This window comes from Eumetopias jubatus, unplaced genomic scaffold (genome assembly GCF_037043125.1).
Source record: "Eumetopias jubatus isolate StellerSeaLion01/CBP00866 unplaced genomic scaffold, mEumJub1_p1.0 scaffold_7, whole genome shotgun sequence".
Classification (NCBI taxonomy): domain Eukaryota; kingdom Metazoa; phylum Chordata; class Mammalia; order Carnivora; family Otariidae; genus Eumetopias; species Eumetopias jubatus.
This window is the reverse complement of record NW_028274813.1, coordinates 16,973,889-16,997,316: the sequence shown is the minus strand read 5'-3', so window position 1 is coordinate 16,997,316 and position 23,428 is coordinate 16,973,889.

The window sequence follows — 23,428 nt, the reverse complement described above, 5'->3', positions numbered from 1 at the left end:
CTACTCCTTTTGCCCCTTTACAGTCTACTTGCCACATGTCAGCCCAGGAGATCCCTTCAATTTGTTAAGTTACATTACATCACTCGTCTGCTCCATGACCTCAAATAGTTTTCACTCACTCAGTAAAAGCCAAAGTTCTCATGGCCTTTAAGGTGCTATGTGTTCTGCTTCCCCCGTTCTTTACTGTTCTGATCCTAAATCCTACTCCTCTTCTGTGAGTTCACTTACCTCAAGCCACCGGTGACTCCTCACTATGTCTCTAACGTGCAAGGCACACATCTTCCTCAGGGCCTTTGCACTTGTTGGTTCCTCTCTCCAGCATGCTTTCCCCTATATAGATGTATGTATACTTCAGTACCTCCTCAGAGAGGTCTTCTGGGCTTATTGTCCTCCTGAGTTCTTGAAATCCAGCTCTATAACTATAATTTTCTGTATAGTAATTATCAACTATATATAAATATATATGTGTATGTTTTTATTTTTTTTATTTTTGTAAAGATTTTATTTATTTATTGGTCAGAGAGCTAGAGAGCACAAGCCGGGGGAGTGGCAGGCAGAAGGAGAGGGAGAAGCGCTCCCCACTAAGCAGTGAGCCTGATGTGGGACTCGATCCCAGGACCCTGGGATCATGACCTGAGCTGACGGCAGTCGCTTAACCGACTGAGCCACCCAGGCGCCCCTATATGTGTATGTTTTTATTCTTTTTAATCCTCTATCTTCTGATACTTAAACACAAGCTCTGTCTGCTTTATGCACTAACTTATCCTAGCACATAAAAGTGCCTCATAGATAGTATGTTCTCCGTACATATTGCATATTTGTTAAAGGAACTGAGCCCTTCCTTGAATACCCAGAGATGCCTTGAATACCCAGAAATTACTATTTACTTCCTTTAGGGGATATATAAATATATACCACATATATGTATGTGTAAAATTCACTTACATGTAATGACCAGAAGAGAGGAGATTAACAAAAACTAGTGGAAAGGAGTCTAATTAAGAAAAAGGAAGAGGAAAAAAAAGTGGAGTGTCAAAATTAAGAAGTTCCAGAAACAAAAATTCTAAAAGAAATCCTAGAGAATGGCTAAGGGAGAACCACTGGCTCAAAACTGTAGGATCATCAGTCACCTTTAAAAGGAGATTTTCAATTTTCAGGAGGATGAGAGCAACACATGAAAAGGTTTAAGTTACATGGACCTGCGAAAGAGACCCAGGGCATCTTGGAGAAATAGGTGATTCCAAGTCTGGGGCAGGAAATGTACTGGGAACATCCTGTATTAACAGAAATGAAGGTTGCTATCCAAAAATTCCTGAAGAGTCAATTTGAAGAGAGTCTCATTGGCCAAAGATGAGACAATTTGAACATTAATAAGAATAATAAGTGCCATGGAATGAAACACATTAAGTATGATGAAATACATGAATTCATAATGAAAACAAAATGAGCAAAGAAAACACACTGGTCATCATTGGGAGATTCTACAAAAACCCAAGCTCATTATTTTGAAACTGGTAAATGAAGGGTGAGGCATTTCTATTGCCTTTTGGATAATAACTAGAAGACTAGTAAACCAGATATTAGATGAAGGGTTTTTTCCCTTTATAGAGGTTTTCGTCTGATAAAGAAGACATTATAAAATTAGGAATTATCACGTTGAAACTTCTATTCGAATTAATGAATCTAGGCACTGATCCTCAACAATTGTTAACATAAAAAAGAGAAACAATCAGCCATTATGCGTTTCCTGATAGAAGGACATACAATCTACCAATGAAGCAGTCTTGCCAGAAGAAACAAAACTGAATCAGATCAAGCCTCTACAAATAGTTAGCAATTTACAGAGTAACATATTAATCTGTGCCATGGAAATAGAATCAACACAATGCAGACTGTAGGAAATGTTAACAGGATAAACAACCCTATCTCCAATAAATAAATCACAAGAATAAATAAATTGGGCAGAACTTACAAAAAAGACTTCAATAAACATCAGCAAATTACATTATTTGAATTTTATGTGGACCCTGATTCAAGCAAATAAAAACTAATAAACATAATGAGACAGTGGAAATTTGAACACTGAATGGGTTTTTGATGTTATTAAGGAATTATTGTTAATTTCTCTTACATATGACAAGGATAATATAATACCTTTATCTCTCAAAATATTTGTGGTTGAAATCATATGATGTTTGGTATTTTCTTCATAAATCATGTTCTCTATTTTCCCTCAAAATTCCTCTCTAATAGTTAACTCTTTGTGCTAAGCCTGTGTTTGTCAGAAGCAGAGCCTGAGATGAGGATTATGTGCAAGTGATTTACTAAAGAAGTGCTCTTGGGAGAGACCTGTAAGAGTACAGATTCAGGATAGTGAAGAGGAAGAAGTCAAGTGAGATAAAGTCCCAACTTCAGCCAGATTCTGCAGAGAAGCATAAAAGTATTAATTATACTTCAGAGAGTATTTCAACTGGAGATCTGGCAAAGCCTCAAGGAGTCTGGAAATGGGAGATCTGCAAGAGTCCTGGGTGGGAGGCAGTTAGCTTCATGGCCATGGGGAAACAGAGTGATGAAGAGTATGACCTCAGGAATCAGACAGCAGAGGTTTAAATTCTAAATCCTGGCTCCTCCATGTACTGTGACTCAGCATTCTCATCTGAAAAATGGGAATAATAATAGCACCCACTTCATAGAGTCACAGGGATTAAGTGAGGCAATCTATATATAAGTCTCTTAGAACAATGTTTGGGTCATAAAGCTTGAACAAATATTTGGAATGATTGACAATAGATGCTTTGACTGATTGATGTCCTGAAACATACAACCTGTTTTTAAGGACCCACAAAGTTAGTAATAAATATAGGTGATAATAAATATATACCTGAGCAGGTAGATGGTGGTTGGAAAAGAGTTAGGAGGAATCCAACCAGAGATGGGGGCTGCCTTAGATAGCTTTCTCAGGTAGCAAACTCCAAGACACTGATTTGTGTGTGCTGAGGAACACTCTTGGGATCAGCTCCATGAGGGGCAGGAGAATAAGAACTGGAATCTTTAGTAATACAGGGAAGACAACACAGGATCATATTTTCAGGGGGAAAATATGTGAAAATGAGGCACAGACTCCAAATACTACTTGAATGAAGGGGCCTAAATCCTGGAATCTGTTGAAGAGCTTGAAGCCAGGAACAAGATAAGATTCAGATTATGGTAAGCAAAGTATTAGGCAGGAACCAAAGGAACATGAAGGTTAATTTGATGATATAGACTGAGTTATATCATTTAATGCTCACAATAACTCTATTAAAAAAAAAAGGTGGTTAATACCGCCCTCATTTGAGAGATGAAAAATCTTAGATAAAGTTTAAGTAATGTGTCCAAGTTAACTCATTGATTAAGTGGAACAGTTGTGACTAAATCCCAGATTTTTTTAACTACAGAGCTTGAGTGTTTAACTTCAATACTGAAATTTTAGTCCTAAGCTTTTAAGGCTATTTTTGGTCACCATCAGTTACTTGACCATTAATAGCATGAGGATATGATATGAACTGTTGATGGAATATATCTAGTATCTCCTCTATCAAAAAACAAAAAAAAAAGTTACCATATGTTGTAATTAGAATGTTTTCCTAAAGTATTAAACATTATTAGTGGATATCCAGGACCCAAGAAAAAGCATTAAAATGTTTTGTTTTATTTATGCCAGAACTCAGCCTCCAGTAGAGCTGTGAGATATAAAGCTGACTTTCCTGTTGGTAAAAGTATGCTGACAGTGGGCTCAAAAAAGGAAAAATATACAGCATGAGATTGATCAAGCCCACTGGTCTCAAGCATAGAAACAAGTAAGCAGGGCTATAGCAATATTTTTTGCATCACTGGTCATTAATAACGTGTCAGCAAGCATGGGACCATTTCCATCCGGCTATTGTATTAATGCCAATTTAGGAACAGAATAGGAGTAATTGGCTCAACATGCCTACAGTCACTTGTTTATCTAAGAATAAAACACTGAGAGGCATGTTGGCAAATTAAATGAAAATGAATCCTGCTCATAATCGAATAAAAATACAATACATTCAGAGAATTATTCTAGTGTTGAACTTTCCCCCATGCCCTAACTAACTGGCTGGAATGACTTCTTAAGTGTCATCTTATTCAACTTTTTGAGATGCAGATGTTCCATTTAAAGGGAAATCTTCATTTTATTTTATTGTAAAGCTGGAATATAAGACTTTGGCTTTGTTACTCAAAATGGAAACGGATTTATTTTAAGGCGATCTTTTATTAAGCATAAAAATAGAAATTCTAGTATATTTTCAATCCAGGATGAATACCTGGAGTCCTACCCATATACAATAAAACTATGAAAATACTGCTGCTATCCTTGTAACCTAAGTGTTAGAATAAAAACTCCTGAAGGTGGCACATCACTGCAAGTACTCAGTACTTAAAGACGAAAAGGTAAATGAAAAGACCTTGTTCTGAATAAATAATGATAGTTCAGATTTTTGGTATGTATTTTTCTGACAAGATACAAAGCTCCTGAATGATTTATAAATGTGTGATGTTGGAATAAGTAGAAAAACAAGTTCAAGTCATTTTTTTTATCTGAACCTTTATTTAAATGATGCAGTAAGAGATTTCTACAAAGAAACCTAAAAAGCCTGGCATATGGACTTAGACATAGTAGGTGCTCAACTAATACTTATTACGCACCACAAACATAGGGAGAGTGTGAGTTTGGCAATCAGATATGCATGAATTGAAATTCCAGTTAGAAAATTTATCATCTCTCTGATGGTTTATTTAACTTCTTGTCCTACAATTTCCATGCTTATAGTAGAGAATCTACTTCAGGGAAGGAGGTGAGAATTAAAGGAATCTAATATGTGAAAGAATCTAAAACTATACTTTACACAAAAATGTACATTTACCCATTTCATCCTTGAATAATTTTGAGGCTGGAATTCTCATTTCTAAAACGACTGTGAGCTGTTATTGTTAATACTGACAGATTAATAAAGAAGTCTATTTGAGATGATAGCAAAGTTGGCATGTTTTCAGTATGGATAGACAATCTTAAGATAGGCATGGCTAAAGGGGGTGAGGAATAAGCTGGTCTCTGAGATGCTCAGAAGGCTTATAGAAAAATTCTAGACACAAAATGCCTTCCATAATGATTCAGCTTATTTTATGTGCTTTGAAATGTACCAGATATTTCAATGTTTAATTTTAAATAAAAAATTTTATTCAATTTATCCTTTTTAAAGTTATACATAATCAAATAATAGCATGAAGAACTGGAAGACTGAATAACTGGGTGAGTGAATAACTTCATAATTGAACTTGAAAAGTGAACTTGAACAGTATTATTACTTGTAAAATTTTTAGCCATTTACTGAAATCTTTCCAGCTTCTAATTCCTACAAGTCTGAATATTACATATTCTGATAATAGCATAGGAATCTACTTAAGAAAAAATAAAGTTGAGAAAGAATTAACAGTGTAAATCAACCTCAGTGACACCACCTACACCAAGGTGACATCCATCTTTATTGAAGAGCTACAGGACTTCTTGAGATTTTTATGATGAGAATTTCTCTTTTAGTCAAGAAATCATAGTTTCAGGAAGAACTGTGCTGCACTCCTCTTTGTATATATCAAACATATGCCACAGAATCATCATATGATATTTCTCTATCCACATTAGCAAAAATTAATGTTTGATTAATGCATTAGATTATTAAAGGCATACTTTTCCCCAGCTCCATATGGAATTTTTCTAAGATAGAAATTTTACTAGAAAGTTAAAGAGGCTGGTGAACATAACCAGTTTTCATCTAAGAACTGTGATATCCGTCTTCCTATTTCAATTGTGAGACTATTTCAAACAGTATGACAAGGAATTTTTCTTATATATTATTTATATAAAAGACTCCTGTGCATTTTGTATCAAAAGAAATTGAACATTTATAGCAAAACAAGAACAAAAACAAAAACAAAAAATTTGTAAAGATATCTTGAAATTCAGTCAAAGGAGTTTGGATATGTTGCTATACACAAGGTATATGAGAAGAAAAAAAGTTATATATTTCTTACTAGATTAAATTAAAGTACTATACAGTGGCTAACTGAACATAATAAAAAATTAAATGTATTTTATTATAAAAGAAAACACTGTTGCCAGTGTAGGTGCTGCAAAGTAGATAACAATTGGGATTCAAACAGAAATGAAACATTTCAAATACTTGTACTTCATACCAAGAGAAAAATAGAGAAAAAAAAACACCTTAGTTTAAAGTAGCTTTAAAAGAACAATGTGAGACTTCTGGAATGGCAAATTGAAGAAAATGACAAAATCTCTCTCCAAAAAAGCAATGATAAAAACTGGACAAATTGTCAAAAATAACCATTCAAGTGCTCTGGAAATTGACCAAAACCATACAATAAATGAGAAACATGACTTTAAGAATATCAACTGAGCCTCAGGAAAAATAGTGGAGGATTGTGGAATTTTAGGGCAAGGCTGCTTTGTTCTTACCCATTCTAGCTCTATCATCCAGAAGTTTACCTGAGGGTATAGGCTGCAGCTTACTAGCAGGCTCACTGGAAGAAAGGCTGTATGTACAGCACTGTGTGCAAACTTAGAAAAGATTGCAGAGGCCATAATGAGCTACTGGATTTTAAGAGATCTATTGGCAAAATACGAAAGTCCTACTTTTTCCAAGTGTTTGAGCATAACCTCTAAACAAGTATTGGATGAGAACTAAGCTATGTTGACCCGAGAACTATGTCAAACAAACTAACCTTAAAAAGCAAAACAAGAATTAAAGAAGACAAAAAGAGAAACAAATAACTGAGCAGAAACATCAGTCACCACACAGGCAACAAATTAGTCCAACCAAGTCACTAATAAACATAAAAATAGAAGCAAATATCAATCCTGGTGGAAATCAGAGTCTAGAATTGTTGCAATGTAGTTCTAAAAGTTCAGCTTTCAAAAGAATATTATGAGGTATGTAAAGAAACTAGAATTTTTGACCCATTAAGAATTATGTTGCAATCCCTAGAGCAACAACTAAAAAATATCCACCAAAAAAAACCACACACACACACACACACTCACACACACAAATCCAGTAGATAATTCAACAAAACAATTTTATGGCACATTAGATAATTATCAACATAACATCAAGAAAGGAAATAGGGGGAAAAAAAGAGAGAGAGAGAGAGAGAGAGAGAGGGAGGGAGAGAAGGTGTGAAACATAAAGGAAACAAATAGCAAAATGGCAGATATAAATCCAATCATGTCAATAATGATATTAAGCATTCATGGATTAAAAACTCTCCTTAAAAGGCAGAGATTGTCAGAATGGATAGAAACAAAAACGAAACAAACAAAAATTATAAAGATCCAAATATATACCCCCTATAAGAGGCACTCTTTAGATTCAAAGACACAATTAATCAAAAATAAAAGGAGGGGAAGAGATACACCATGAAACAGTAACCATGAGAGAGCCAGAGTGACTATACTAGTATCAAACAAAAGACATTAAGAAAAAAATTTCATTTAGTTACAAGATGGACATTTTCTAATTATAAAAGATCAACTCACTTGGGAGGCATAATAATTATAAACACACATGCACCTAACAAAAGATTAAAAAAATATATGTAGCAGATTTAGACAATTTAAAGGATAAATAAAAAATGTAACAAAAATATTTGGACAATTCAATGTCCTACTCCCACAAATAGTGAGCTCAGTTAGAGTGAAAATCAGCAAGATTATTAAGGATGTGAGACATAAGATTACAAAAGACATTATTGATGAAAATGACAAAAGAGATATTCATAGAACACACTATACAACAGCAGTAGAACAAATACATGGAACATGTTTCAAGAAAGATTATGTTCTAGGCCATAAGAATTCTCAATAAATGTAAAATAATTGGATTCCTATAAAGTATGTTCTCTGATCACTATGGAATTACATTAGAAATAAAAAAGAAGAACATGAGAAATCCAAAAATATTTGGAAATTAACTAGCACACTTCTAAGCAACCAATGAACTAAAGAATAAATCAAAAAAGAAATCAGAAAACATTTTGAGTTGAACAAAAATGAAAACACAATACATAGAAATTCATGGCATGTATCTAAAACATTGCTTAGAAGAAAATTTATAAATGAAATGCCTGGATTTGAAAAGAAATATTTCAAAGCAATAACCTATGAATTAATTTTAGAGAGCTAGAAAATAAAAGAGTAAATTAAACATAACACAAGAAAAAAGAAGAAAATAAGATTAGAAAAGAAGTAAGGAAACCTGGGTGGCTGATCAGACTCTTGGTTTCAGCTCAGGTTATGGTCTCATGGGTGATGGGACCAGCTGAGTTAGGCTCTGTGCTCAGTGGGGTGTCTGCTTGAGATTTTCTCTCTCCTTCTTCCCCTCCCCCTCTCACACACAGGTGTGCACTCTTTCTCTCTCTCAAATAAATAAATCTAAAAAAAAAGAGAAATAAATGGTATCAAATACAAAAAAAATACTACAAAAGCGAATCCCCAAAATTTTATTGAAAAAATCAACAAACTTGTCAAATATTTACTTAGAGTTGGCAAGAAAATAAGAGTAGAAACAAATTACCAAAACAGGAATAAAAGGGAGGCTAGCACTACTGATTTTACAGAAATTTAAAAAAATCACATGGGAATATTATGAATAATATTTTGCCAACAAATTACACAATGTGGTTAAAATGGAAAAATTCCTAAAAAGATAAAAATTACTAAATCTGAACAACAATAAGAACAACAACAAAAGATAGAATATATGAATAGATGTATAACAAATGAAGAAATTAAAACAATGATTAAAAATCTTCTCACTAAGTAAAGACCAACCTCCCATGGCTACCCTGGGAATTTAATTGATCATTAAAAGGAGCAAGTAATAACAACACTTTGTGAACTCCTCCAGAAAAGGGAAAAAGCAACAGAAATGGAAAAATTTCTTCAGAAATAAAGGGGGAGGGAACACTTCCTAATTCATTTTGTGAGGCAAGTGCTATCCTAATATTATCAGTAGAGGGAAAAAAGACATCAATAGGGAAAAAAAAAAAGTACTGGCCAATAGATTTCATGAATATGGTTGCAAAAATCCTCAAGAAAATGTTAGCAAATAAATCCAGCCATGTAGGAAAATGATTATATGTACACCCATGCCCAAATGAGGTTTATCTCAGGAATGAAATTTGGTGTAATATCTGAAAATCAATTAATGTAATGCACCATATTAATAAATAACAAAAGCTCATGATCATGTTAATAAATGCACAAATACATTTTGGAAAAATCTTATATCTACTGATGATAACTTCTAACAGATTAAGAATAGAACTTCCTGAAACAAATAAAGAGTTTCTACAAAAGTCCTATAGCTATAGCTTTTTTTAATGATTTTAGGGGAAAACATTTGATGTTTCACCACTAAAGTGAAAAGTTTACTAAGATGGTGCAACACCAAGTGCTTCCCCCTTAAGATCAGGAAAAGGCAAGGATGCCTGCTCTTACCACTTTTAGTCAACATTGCATGCATTGAAGATATAGGCAGTGAATTAGACAGAAAAAGAGCAGAAGAAAATGATAAAGAAATAAAAGGTATCCAAACTGGAAAGAAAGAAGATTGTTTTATTTGCAGATGACCTGATTCTGTACATAGAAAATCCAAATAAGTCACAAAAAGTAACAAAACTTTCAAATAAGGTCAGGATCAAGATCACAGGATTTAACATCAATATAGAAACATTATATTTCCATAGTAGTAGTGAACATTTGCAAATGAAATTAGAAAAAAACAATTCCATTCACAATTGCATGAAAAAAATGAATAAAATACTCAGAAGTAACATTAACAAAAGCAGTACAAGATTGTGTACTGAAAATTTCAAAATGCTGCTGTGAGAGGAAGATTAAATAAATGGAGAGACATTCCATATTCATGAATCAGAAGATTAAATGTATTAAAATGGCAATTCACCATGAATTGGTCTATAGATTTAATTAAGTCATTTTCAACCACCACCACCACCACCACCCCCCCAAGCCTTTTTGTTTGTAGAAATTGACAGTGTCAAGCTTACAGGGAAAGGCAAATGAGGCAGGGTAGCCAAAACTTCTTGACAGGAGAATAAGATCAAGCACTTGAACACTTTCCAATTTCAAAACTTGCTATAAATCTATGCTAGTCAAGGCAGCATGGCCCTGGCATGAGGATAAACTTATAGAGAAACTGAACAAAAATGAGAGTTCAAAATTAAACCCTTTACATTAATGGTTAAAAAGAGCAAGGCCACAGTTAGATTTATAGGTCTAAATTTTTTGTTCAGTAACAATCACCAGGGAGGTTTATAAAACACATTGTTACCTAGTAGCAGCACAAAAAGAAAAAAAAAAAGTTGGATAAAATTTGAGAATCTTGGATCAGGAGATTTATTTCAAAATTACATTAAAGTCATGCTAATTGTGGGGAAGTGTCAAAGATAAACACAACCAGACATTAATTTTAAAGAGTGAGAACAGATTGTGTTCAGTAACTACTGACTGTAGGGGAAAGGGCTGAGCTCCATTCTGATATGTTCAGAGGTGATCAGACCTTTGAAAGGAGAGTAGAGGAGGGAGGGGAAATGTCTGGGGCTTAAACAGTCAGGGAAGTGAAAAATCACAAAATGGCAGAAGGGGGTAGAGGTGGTCCAAGTGAAACCCATCTGGGTTTGCTAACTGGCACCTACCAAAGTTAGCTTCTTCCTTTACACAAAGACTGGGAAACAGGGGCCCTATCTTCAGGCATTGGCTTCAACAGACAGTAAATTCTTTTGGCAGCCATGAGTTTTCTCAAGCAGGCACTTTAAGAGGGACTAGAGACATCCTACGGGTACTGCCTGGAACTGTTAGAAATTATAGTAGTGTTTGTTCAAGTCTTTATAGGCCAAGATGGAGGCATAGTCAAGAAAAATCTGACTACAGTTTGGTTAAGGAGAGAATCTTGGTCAGCAGGGATTTTAAAAAGTGCTCTGTAAGCCACCTACATGAGAACAATTGGAGTAATTACTGGAAATGTAATTTTTGAATCCTACCCAGAATTATTAAATAAAAATATTAAAATTAAAAGAAAAGTAAAATGTTGAATCGAATATTTAGAAATCACCCTAGGGGCGCCTGGGTGGCTCAGTTGGTTAAGCGACTGCCTTCGGCTCAGGTCACGATCCTGGAGTCCCGGGATTGAGTCCCGCATCGGGCTCCCTGCTCAGCAGGGAGTCTGCTTCTTCCCCTGAACCTCTTCCCTCTCATGCTCTCTATCTCTCATTCTCTCTCTCTCAAATAAATAAATAAAAAATCTTTAAAAAAAAAAAAAGAAATCACCCTAGGGCGCCTGGGTGGCTCAGTTGGTTAAGCGACTGCCTTCGGCTCAGGTCATGACCCTGGAGTCCCGGGATCGAGTCCCACATTGGGCTTCCTGCTCAGCAGGGAGTCTGCTTCTCCCTCTGACCCTCTTCCCTCTTGTGCTGTCTATCTCTCATTCTCTCTCTCTCAAATAAATAAATAAAATCTAAAAAAAAAAAAATAGAAATCACCCTAGATGATTCATACATACATGAAAGTTTGAAAACCACTTGTTGAGAGTGACCACAATATTAGAAATGGATGTACATTGTGATTTTCACAACTGCTTGGATGAAAACAAAAATAAGGATATAATAATGACACCAAATATATATTAAGAATCTAAATATGTGTTAGGCTTATTTTAAGAACTTTACATGTATCAACTCACTTAATTGCATATTATGGTTGGAATATTCATTTTAATGATAAAGAAAACTATATATAGAAAGGTAAAACAATTTACCTACAGTCCATACAGCAGAGCAAGAATTTGATCCCAGAAATTCTGCCTCCAGGGTGCCTGGGTGGCTCAGTTGGTTAAGCGACTGCCTTTGGCTCAGGTCATGATCCGGGAGTCCCAGGATCGAGTCCCGCATCGGGCTCCCTGCTCGGCAGGGAGTCTGCTTCTCCCTCTGACCCTCTTCCCTCCTGTACTCTCTATCTCTCATTTTCTCTCTCTCTCAAATAAATAAATAAAATCTTAAAAAAATAAAAAAATAATAAAAAAAAGAAATTCTGCCTCCAGAGACTATATCCTAAGTCACTACGTTATATATTTAATTGCTGACATGATGATCAATAACCTCTATCCAACATTCTTAAGAAAATTTCCTGTGTATATAGCAGTGTGGAGGTGTTGCTAAATTTGGCAAGACTTATTTTTGTGGAGTACTGAGTGTTAGAGGCAGACTGGAACAGCTTAAAGATGGAATGGTCAAAGAAGATAGAAAGAAAAAGTAAATATAAAAGCAAAAAGTATTAAATGATAAAGTAAGCATATTTCCCTCTATTTGTAGAGAAAACCAGTAAAGTAAAAAAAATCGAATTTTTGAAAAACATAACAAAATAAATAAAAACTTAGCCAGACTAATCAAGGAAAAAAAGGTGATAAATTTATATTATCAGAAAGATATTAGATATTAAATATATAGCTTAAAGACATTAAGATCTTAAAAATATTAGAAATCTAAAGAATATATTTTTAAAAAGGCATATTGCCTTTTGGCTCCTGGAGCCGTGCATTGGTGGTCAGCAAACACAAGTGTCTTTAGGAAAGGTGGCAAAAAAGGAGCCAGGAAGAAAGTAGTTGATACATTTTCTAAGAAAGATGGATGTGAAAGCACCAGCTATGATCAGTATAAGAAATATTGGAAAAACACTAGTCACGAGAACTGAAGGAACCAAAATTGCGTCTGATGGCCTCAAGAGTTGGGTTTTTGAAGTGAGCCTTGCTGATCTGCAGAATGATGTAGTTGTATTTATAAAAGTCAAGCTAATTACTGAGGATGCTCAGGGCAAAAACTGCCTAATTTCCATGGCATGGATCATCCCCGTGTTTGTTCCATGGTCAAAAAATGGCAGACCGTGATTGAAGCTCATGTTGATGTCAAGACTACCAGTGGTTATTGGCTTCATCTATTTTGTGTTGGTTTTACTAAGGAAACACAACAAGCAGATTCAGAAGACCTCTTAGACTCAGCATGAGCAGGTCTACCAAATTTGGAAAAAGATGATGGAAATCATGACCTTAGAGGTGCAGACAATGACCTAAAAGAAGTGGTCAGTAAATTTCTATGTCTTTTCTGATGACATAGACATAGAAAAGTCTTGTCAGTCTATTTATCCACTCCAAGATGTCTTTGTTAGAAAAGTAAAAATGCAGAAGAAGCCCAAGTTTGAATTGGGAAAGCTCAAAGAACTTCATGGTGAAGTTAGTAGTTCTAGAAAAGTTACTGGGGATGAGATCAGTGCTAAAGTTGAATGAGTTAATGGATGGGGGCCACCAGTCCAAGAACCTGTTTAAAATTCAGACATTTTGGGGTGCCTGGGTGGCTCAGTCATTAAGCATCTGCCTTCTGCTTGGGTCATGATCCCCAAATCCAGGGATCAAGCCCTGAATCAGGCTCCCTGTTTGCGAGAAGACTGCTTCTCCCTCTCCTTCTGCCACTGCTTGTGTTCCCTCTCTCGCTCTCTCTGTCTCTGTCAAATAAATAAATAAAATCTTAAAAAAAAGTATGAACAATAAATAAAATTCAGATATTTAATGGCGACAAATAAAAATTCTTATTTGTGAAAATAAATAAATAAATAAATAAGGCATATTAATCTGAAAACTTAGATGCCCACATTTTTAGAAAAAATATAACCTACCAAAACTGAAAAGAGAAATAGGCAAATCTCAACAGCACTTGTTCTGTTCAGTACATTAAATCTATTATTTTAAAAATACCAGAAAAATCTCCAGATTTAGATGATTTCATTAGCAAACTCTTCCAAACATTTAAATACAAAATCTTCTATTTAATAAAGATAAAATAATTCTTAGTTCCTTTTTTATTAAGTAAGAATAATGCTTATATCAAAATGTATCAAGGACACTAAAAGAAAAACTATAGATCAATTTCTCTAGCAAATGTTATTTCAAAAATCTAAACAAACTTTTAGCAAACTGAATCCAGTAATACCCAAAGTGGGATTAAAATGAGCTGAAAGCCTTCATTCTTTTTACCTGTGTGAGATAATTTAGGCAAATTCCAAGAAAATTATTTGTTTCTTGAAGATTAGAAAAATAATAAAATTGGAGTATTAATCCATTAATGGAAATGTAGAAATAAATGGAGATAAAAAATTAAATGAAATAAAAGAGTGGGTATATGCATGTCCCTGACAATATTTCCTGCATTTGAAAATTCTGGAAAAAGAGTTTTGCAAATTAGCCAGTAAGATTTCTTTTTTCCCTATTTATTTGAGGTCATCCATATCCTCCACACATGTTCTTAGTGGTCCCTACTTATGAATAATAGATGCAAATCTGTGTTTGTCTTTTAGTTTTTTGCTCTTTTGTAGTCTTGAGGGAATGATACAACAATACTTTGTGTCACGCTATCAATTTAAAATTTAAAAAAAATGAGAAATACCTATTTTGGATAAGTGGTGATCGCTTTTGCATTTTAAAAATATTTATAAATCAGAAATATAAATGTAACTCCATAGACACCATACTTATTATTGATCAAATAATTTTCAAGTAAATTAATGAGGAATAACTTCTTGATAACTTTCCTAAAATTTTATATCACTAACCAGAAAAATTCACTTAAATTTTTATATGTTTCCTTTGATTTTCATCTCAGAATGGGTGACTAAATTGTGCAGAAATGTTGATCTTATTTTAAAAGCCAATATTTTTGAAGAATAATATGAGATTATAAACTGCACTTAAGTGTCTCAGTGCTGAAGCTTTGAAGAAAATCCCAATGTCTTGGCTGTTATTTATAAAGTAAAAGAGAGTAGAGAAGTTAAGGAAACACAATAAAAATGATTCTCCCTTGCTTTGAGCATCTTTGATATATAATTTTAGCCAGAGGAGTCTCAACCATACAGTTGATATTGATTTGAGCAGGTGATAGGGTAACAACTGCCTTTAACCAAGAAAATTATTTTGTGTTCTGTAATGGAAAAAATGATAGTGGGCCAGGTGATTCATATTTTCAGCTCTGGGGCAAATCCATTGATTATTTTATATTTTATTACCTGTGTGTTGAAAGTGGAAGATTTCTTCCTCATGTTCTCTATTTTGTCAAATAAAAAATGGCACTAGGATTTTTACAGTCGTAATCATTCAAGAATGTAAGGTCATGGTGTGTGCCTTCCCTGGTGTTTTTTGTGTTAAACACTTTATAATTGTCTACTAAATGCCTACAATAGTGAAGTATCTTTGCGAGATACTATTGGAAAGTACTAGCAAAGAGTAAATTTAATCCCAATATAATATGTGTGTGCAGGTATGTATGCAGGTACATGTATATTTTTCTCCTTACCTAGAAATTAAGGAGACAATCAATTCAATGTTTTTGGATATAGTCTGTGATTAAAACAGTAGGTCACAGTGAGCATCTGAACAATGTTTTTAAAGCAAAGTTACAGAGAACTCCTCAAGCATTCCAATATATCATGCCTGTGGAGAAGGATAGGTTTCACCGGCTCCACTATCTGTTTTGAATGAAAGGCTCTAGAGACGTTACTCCATGTGGCAATAAAACTGTTTTGGGACAAACCAAATCAAAGTCAGGCAAAAATATAGGTAGTACTTGGGCCCTGAATGATAGACCAAGTAAAAATTAATTATCGAGTAAATCTTTTTTTTTCTTTTTTCTTTAAGATTTTATTTATTTGAGAGAGAAACACAGTGAGAGAGGGAACACAAGTAGGGAGATGGGAGAGGGAGAAGCAGGCTTCCCGCCGAGCGGGGAGCCCAATGCAGGGCTCAATCCCAGGACCCCGGGATCACGACCTGAGCCAAAGGCAGATGCTTAACGACTGAGCCACCCGGTGCCCCATTTTACTGAGTAAATCTTTAACATCCAAGCTGTCCTGTACTTGCTGTCAGGAGCACCATGCAAGTGAAGAATTAGTTCAGTTCAGGATGAGCAGGCAAGCACATTTATACATAGATCTACATCTTATAAGTGCAAATATAATTCACTTTTCCTCAGTCAACTGAACTTTCATAAATAAAAGTAAGCTAAAAATCACTATGACAAGAAAGTACACCTATGGTTTTGATTGTGCAAAGTCCCTCTTCTGTCAGTTCCTTCCAGGAATTCTACAATTGTCTGGCTAAATGTCTAGGCTAATTTATGCTTCTGCCTTTACCCATGCTCTCTTGCTTATTTTTTTTTCTTCTGTTTATTCTGGCCAAAATCAGAAAAAAACAGTGCCACCTTATCTTAGTCAGCTTGAAGTGCTAAAGAAATTATCATAGGCTGGGTAGTTTAAGTAAGAAAAATTTATTTTCTCACATTTCTAAAGACTGAAAGTCCAAAATCAGGGGGCCAGCATGGTTGAGTTCTGGTGGAGGCACTATTCCTGGTATCCGGACAGCTGTCTTCTTGTTATACCCTTGCATGGTGGAGAGAGAGAGGGCTAAGGTTTTTCCCCTTCTAAGGATACTAATTCCATCTTGGGGGATCCACTTTCAATGATTTAATTACCTCCCAAAGACCCCCATCTCTTCCCATCTTATTGGGGGTTGGGGTTTCAACAAATGGATTTGCAGTCCTTAACCCCACTGAACATGCCACTACTGTTAGGGCAATCAAATTTTGCTTGTGAAAGCCAATGTTTGCCATGCAGTCTTGGCATATAAGCATGAGTACACACGTCTGTGCTTGCATACATGTATGTGTGAGCACATGTGATGTGCACATGTGCATTTTGAAGATACTATCTTTCATCAAAGGGGAACCTACTAAAAAATTGGCTCCCTTGCTGTGAAGTTCTTTTTATTATTACTTTTTTTTAAAGATATTATTTATTTGTCAGAGAGAAAGAGAGAGAGAGAGCACAAGCAGGGGGTGTGGCAGGCAGAGGGAGAAGCAGGCTCCCGGCTGAGCAAGGGGCCCAATGTGGGACTCGATCCCAGGACCCTGGGATCATGTCCTGAGCCCAAGGCAGACGCTTTACCAACTGAGCCACCCAGGCGGCCCTATTATAATTTAATGAATTGCTGTACCTCCCTTACCTTAGTATTCTTAAGGGCTAAGCAGGAAGTCACTGCTATCCACTCCATCTAACTTACCTCACTCTCTTTGAACCAAAGGTGTATGCCTTGATCTCTCATGAAAATTAACCTCTACAAATTTGGATTTGAATTTATTTCATATACCAATAAGATTCAACAGAAATAGGCTTCAGGCTGTTACAAATGAAAAACATAACCCTGACTACCTACATTGATAGTATAAGAGCACACTTATAATTTATGACTACCTACATTGATAGTATAAGAGCACACTTATAATTTATGAAAATAAATGTAATTTTGAGAGCTTAGTCTATTCCAACCATCTTTTTAAGTGTTTTATACATACTTCATTTTAAATCTTTACAACAAACAGGTGGGATATTATTGTATCCAACTTAATAGTTGGAGTTATGAGGATAAGCAACTTGATTAAATTTATATGGCTAGTAGAGAAGGACTCAGTATCAACCTAGGAAATATGAAACCAGAAACCACTTTTTTTTTAATTTATTTGTTCAATTTTTAGAGAGAGAGGATGTGAGTGCGTGGGAACAGGAGGAGGGGCAGCAGGAAAGGGAGAGAAAGAATCTCCCAGCCGACTCTCCACCCAGCACAGAGCCCAAAACGGGGCTAGATCCAAGGACTTGAGCCGAAATCAAGAGTCAAATGCTTAACTGACTGAGCCACTCAGGTGCCCCACAGAAACGAATCTTAATCAATGTGGTGTCTGTTTAAGGATGGTCTAAATGATTGATCCATCAGTCTTAGAGGTTCATTAAATAATAATCTGGGTATTCAAGAATTTATTTAATGTAAATAAGTCCACTGATATCTTAAACTCCATATCTAAAAAAAGTAATATTATAAATATACAGTTAATACAAATGAAATATTTATACATATACATATATAATTTCAATAAATGTTAGAAGTGCATTTTATAAAATCCATAAGTTTTTCTCAATAACATACTTAAAATAGGAATGGGTGCCTGGGTGGCACAGTCGGTTAAGCGTCTGCCTTCAGCTCAGGTCATGATCCCGAAGTCCCAGGATTGAGTCCCATATCAGGCTCCCTGCTCAGCAGGGAGTCTGCTTCTCCCTCTGACCCTCTCCCCTCTTTTGCTCTCTCTCACGCTCGCTCTCAAATAAATAAATAAAAATCTTTAAAAAATAAATAAAATAAAATAGGAATAAAATATTCTTCAATAAATTATCTGTTTTCTATTTCTGTAGTTCCTATTTACTTCATAGAGAAATGCAGGATATTCTTTTTAAAATAAGAATTCTAAAGGAACAGGATCTTATCACCATTACTGTGGGGAACTGTCATTTTAGCTGACATTACTATTTGTAAAAACATTTCAATATTATATTTCCCTGTGATTATTGAAATATACAAACACTTCAATGTACTAACCGAGCTGATTTCAAAACTAGCCTGCTAACCACAAAATTTTCCAGAAAGTTACACAGCCAACTATATTCTCCTCTCTTAATTTAACCAGGAAATAGTTTCTATTGCCACTTGTAACACTTCACTGACACGCGTGATACCGTAAGTTGCTTCTCCAATTATATAAAAGGAATGCTCCATAGACCCCAGGCCCTGCGAGGGGCTGAGGTTGAGTGTGGTATACAGACTCTCCTATAGTGTCAAAGAATGGAGCCTTTGCTTATAAACTGCTTTCCAGTGTGAACTGGTTATTTCTTGTTCCACTGAAATATGATATGATTTTATTTCCTCTGCAGGCTTGACTATTTTCACCACAGTTTCCAAGAGGAATAAATATTTTTATAAATTGATATCATTTGACAAAAGAATAAATCAACTAGAAGGATCTCTACATTAGAGAAATATGCAGAAGTAATCAAATTCCTATGTATAATATAAACAATTTAAGTATTAACTGTAATGATATTGATAACACAAATAGAGAATTAGGATTATTTTATTTGAATAGATCAATTTATCTAGTAAATTATTATATATATTTTTTATAAAATATATTTAGAAGATTTTACTATGTTTTTAAATTGTTTAACAGTGAACTTCTATTTCACTGCTAGTTTCATTTCTCTGTGAAATCTGAGGCTATTTCTTTTATATAAACATGGAAGAGGGAAGAGAAGGGAGAAAGTTTTTTGACAATGTCTCAGTTTCTTCTAAGGTCTATGATATATTTAGATTTGTTAAATGTCTATGTGTCAAAAATAATAATTTGTATTTTCCTAGGAAATCAATGATTTCATCTAGTATTCTTAATGTATTTGCCCAGAGTTAGGTAGACTACTCTTATAACTCTTTGATAATATCCTGCATTAATATTATTTTTATTCTTATTAGTAATTTTTGTGGTTTTTCTGTTTTTCATGGACAGATTTCCTTAGTTCCTTTTTCTTTTTACTGCTTTTTTTCTTAAATCAGATAAATGAAACTTAGCTTTATTTTTTCATTCTAATATTATTGGATTTTCCATTTTATCAACTTTTGCTTTTTTTAATTAATGTTTTCCATAAATTAATGTTATTGCTGTTTTGTTTTTCCTAGCACTGAATTAAATACTTGATTCATTTACTTTCACTTTTTCTTACTTAGCAATGTATGCATTTCAGGTCATGATTTTTTCTGAACACAACTTTAATTGATTTATTACATAAAATTGAGTTGTCATGACCCTTTAGGTCTGTATTGTGTAGTATGGTAGCCACTAGCCACATGTACCTATTTAAATTTAAATTTAATGTAATTAAAAGTAAAGGAAATTTAACATTTAGTTCCTTATCACATTCGCCATAGTAGGTATGCATATACCTGCCACTTTCCTTAATTTTGCTTCATGAGTGTGAATTCATACTATATTAATTGTTTTATAAGTTTATTTTTTTCTCCTTAATAGTTTATCAACTATATCTTTCAATGTCTTTGAAGTCTAATGAATGGCTCTGTGTCTGGCTCCAGAGTCAGAATGTTGGTTTCAAATCCTGACTCTTTTATTTAACAGACTATTTGTGCTAGAGAAAGGGATAACGTTATAAATTGAAATACCTATAAATGAAGATTCTTTAGCAACTTTCTCATTCAGCTGTTGTGAAGATTAACTGTGGTACTACACATGCAGAACGCTGTGTATTTCCATAATAATTGCTCAATTAAGGTTAACTTTATAATTATTACTATTTACCATGTTGGTTTTCCTGTTTGTAACAAGTGCAAGGTATTCTATATAAATGTAACTCACTCAACCCTTTACTTATAAGCGTTCATTCTTGAATACAATGTCGCTAGAATTCTTGACATGAATTTTTAAGAATCTCTCTAGGTTGATACATAATACTAAACCTGTTGGGTATATAGACACATATATATACATGTATATACATATACACATATAACCAACTGTGTGTGTGTGTGTGTGTGTGTGTGTGTATAAAAGAATGCCTATAATAATTTTGATTAAACTAGTCGTCCTTAAACTTCCCTCTTTTGCACTGTGAGTGCATGGGAACATTCCATGAGGTATACAATTGTGGAAAACATATTCTGGTTAACTGGCATACATGTTTCTCCAGAATTGATCTGATTGAGAATCGACCTGCGCTGAGTGCTGACATTATCCTGCCCTCCTGTGGCAGAATAAAAAAGATAGAAGTTTATTGAATACTCAGCAAGGGAGCGGCTGTCTGCCTCGAGGAAGTGGGTGTGGAATACACCACAAGGGAGTGGTGAGCAGGACAGCTGAGGAGAAGCTGTCTGCAACTAGGCAGTGGGAGGGGGCTGTTTTTAAAGAGGGAAGGTGCAGAGGTATGGCTACCTATGGAATTTCCCTTTTTTGGGGTAAAATGTGTTTAGTTGTAAGTAGCCCATTGTTTAGTTAGGGCCTATGCATATTTTGAGATGGGTCCCCTGATGGACATGTCTGTATTCAGCCCGGGGATGCTGTGATTCCTTTCTACATTCCATTGTTCGAGTCTATTTGCCTAAAAGGGGCATCTACAACTCCTTTCTTTTAAAAGTCTTTTCTTCCTTTTAAAAAAGAAAGTTATATCTACCACCATCCTGCAATTTACTATGGTAAATTGTCCAAGGATATGAAAGTCTCCATGCCAAACAAAAGGAGAATTTTAAATTTGCTTGTTATATTTCAAATTATTTTATCACAAGTTGTGATATACTTATTTTTTTTCTGATTAAGTGCTATAGATATTAAAAGATAACTCAATCCAAAAGATTTAAAAAAAATATTTAGCCTTATCATTAGGAGAAATTAAAATGAACAGATTTCACTATATACATAAGCACATATGTGCACACACACACACACACACACACGTTTGCTGTTATTGTTACAGAGACATGATAGAGTTATCAAAAGACTAAGCATGATAATATATTACACTGTATAAAATTATTCAGGGAAAGTGGAATGGAAATACATTGTCAAGAAGATAAATTAACATTCTAATAATAAAAGTGAAAGTTCTTAATGTATTTTTAAATAGATGATTGATACATGATTTATATGTGTTCAACCAATAAAATAATGATATAACTATTTTATTTAAAAACATCAAATTTATATCTGAAATGATGATCTTTGTAATTTACACAACTATTTTAGGTATGTATTTTTTTTGGTTTTGTTTTTGGGTTTTTTTTTGCATTTTTTTATTTTATTATGTTATGTTAATCACCATACATCATTAGTTTTTGATGTAGTGTTCCATGATTAATTGTTTGTGCATAACACCCAGTGCTCCATTCAATACGTGCCCTCTTTAATACCCATCACCAGGCTAACCCATCCCTCCACTCTAGAATCGTCAGTATGTAGGTATGTATTTAAAACGTATAAGGAGATACTTAGATCTTCAAGATTCTGCCAAAACTTTAAATACCAGTTTTTAAAAAATATTGTGGTTGTCCAAAGTACCTTTTGAGTTCATTGATGGCTGGAGTTTTCTAAGTTAAGTATAAGAAAGAGAGGTCGTGGATTTGGAGTTGAGGATGCATCTCCCATTAAGGTACACTTAGAAATTACATGGCAGGCAAGCATCCTAGTGCAGTAAGAGTTAGAATGTCCTTTAGGTTTCCCGGATAGGAGCAGGCAAGCAATCCAAGTATTTCTTTCACTCCAGGCTAATATGTTATTTAACTAGCTTGTATTTTTTGTTTGTTTTGCTTCCTGTCTTTTATAGATACCTGAAGCTTATTCAGGGAGAACCACCCACCCTTCCATAGAAAGTCTTTAATTTAATTTTGATGATTCCCCATGGTTCAATCATGCTTCCTGTGCCTCTTCCCTCTGAGTTTGAAAGTTTTCCCAATGGAAAGAAAAACTCTCACCTCTGAAGAAACCCACTGGTGTGTCTGCTTTGGTAATGGTTTCTTCGCTCTGGCTTCTCCATAAACTAATCTTACGGTCAATTCTTTCTTAGAGAAATACCTCACAATTCATGGTCCATCTATTTTTCCTTGGCATTTATAAGTTTCAGTTTCCTCTGTGTCATCCTCGAGCTTCTCTTCTATCTTTGTAGTAATTCCAACACAGTTTGGGAAAGTCTCTAGTCAGTGGTGAATTTGTAATTTCTGACATTTTCCATAAAATATTTTCAACATGCATCTAGCTTGGAGGCTTGTAAGAAATTTTACAGTTTTTATTTGGTTAATACAAACTATTTTAAAAGTAGGTTTTTGGGGAGCACCTGAGTGGCGCTGTTGGTTAAGTGTACAATTCTTGGTTTCAGCTCAGGTCATGATCTCAGGGTCCCGAGATCAAGCCCCACTTTGGGCTCTGAGCTCAGCGCTTTGTCTGCTTCTCCCTCTCCCTCTCCCTCTGCTCCTCCCTGCTTTTGTACTCGCTCTCTCTCTCTCTCTCAAATAAATGAATAAAAAGCCCTTTAAAAAAAAGTAGATTTCTTCTGTGTGTTTTGCAACACTCAATAATCTTTAGAATTTCTTTATATATTGTTTTAAGTTGTGGCATATACTGCTTTTTGCATATAAAACTATCAGAATAGCTATATTGACTATATTGACTCACTAGTTAGGTCAGTTTCCAAGAACTATCACCAATAAATGTAGTAAAATTCTTTATTTTGCCCTCATATTTTCAGAGACTGAACTTGTTTAGTTTTTATCCACAGTTGTTTTAGTATCATATACACATTAAAAATGTTTATTTCTGCTCAATCTAATAAGCTAACAACATTATAAATGTCATATTCCAC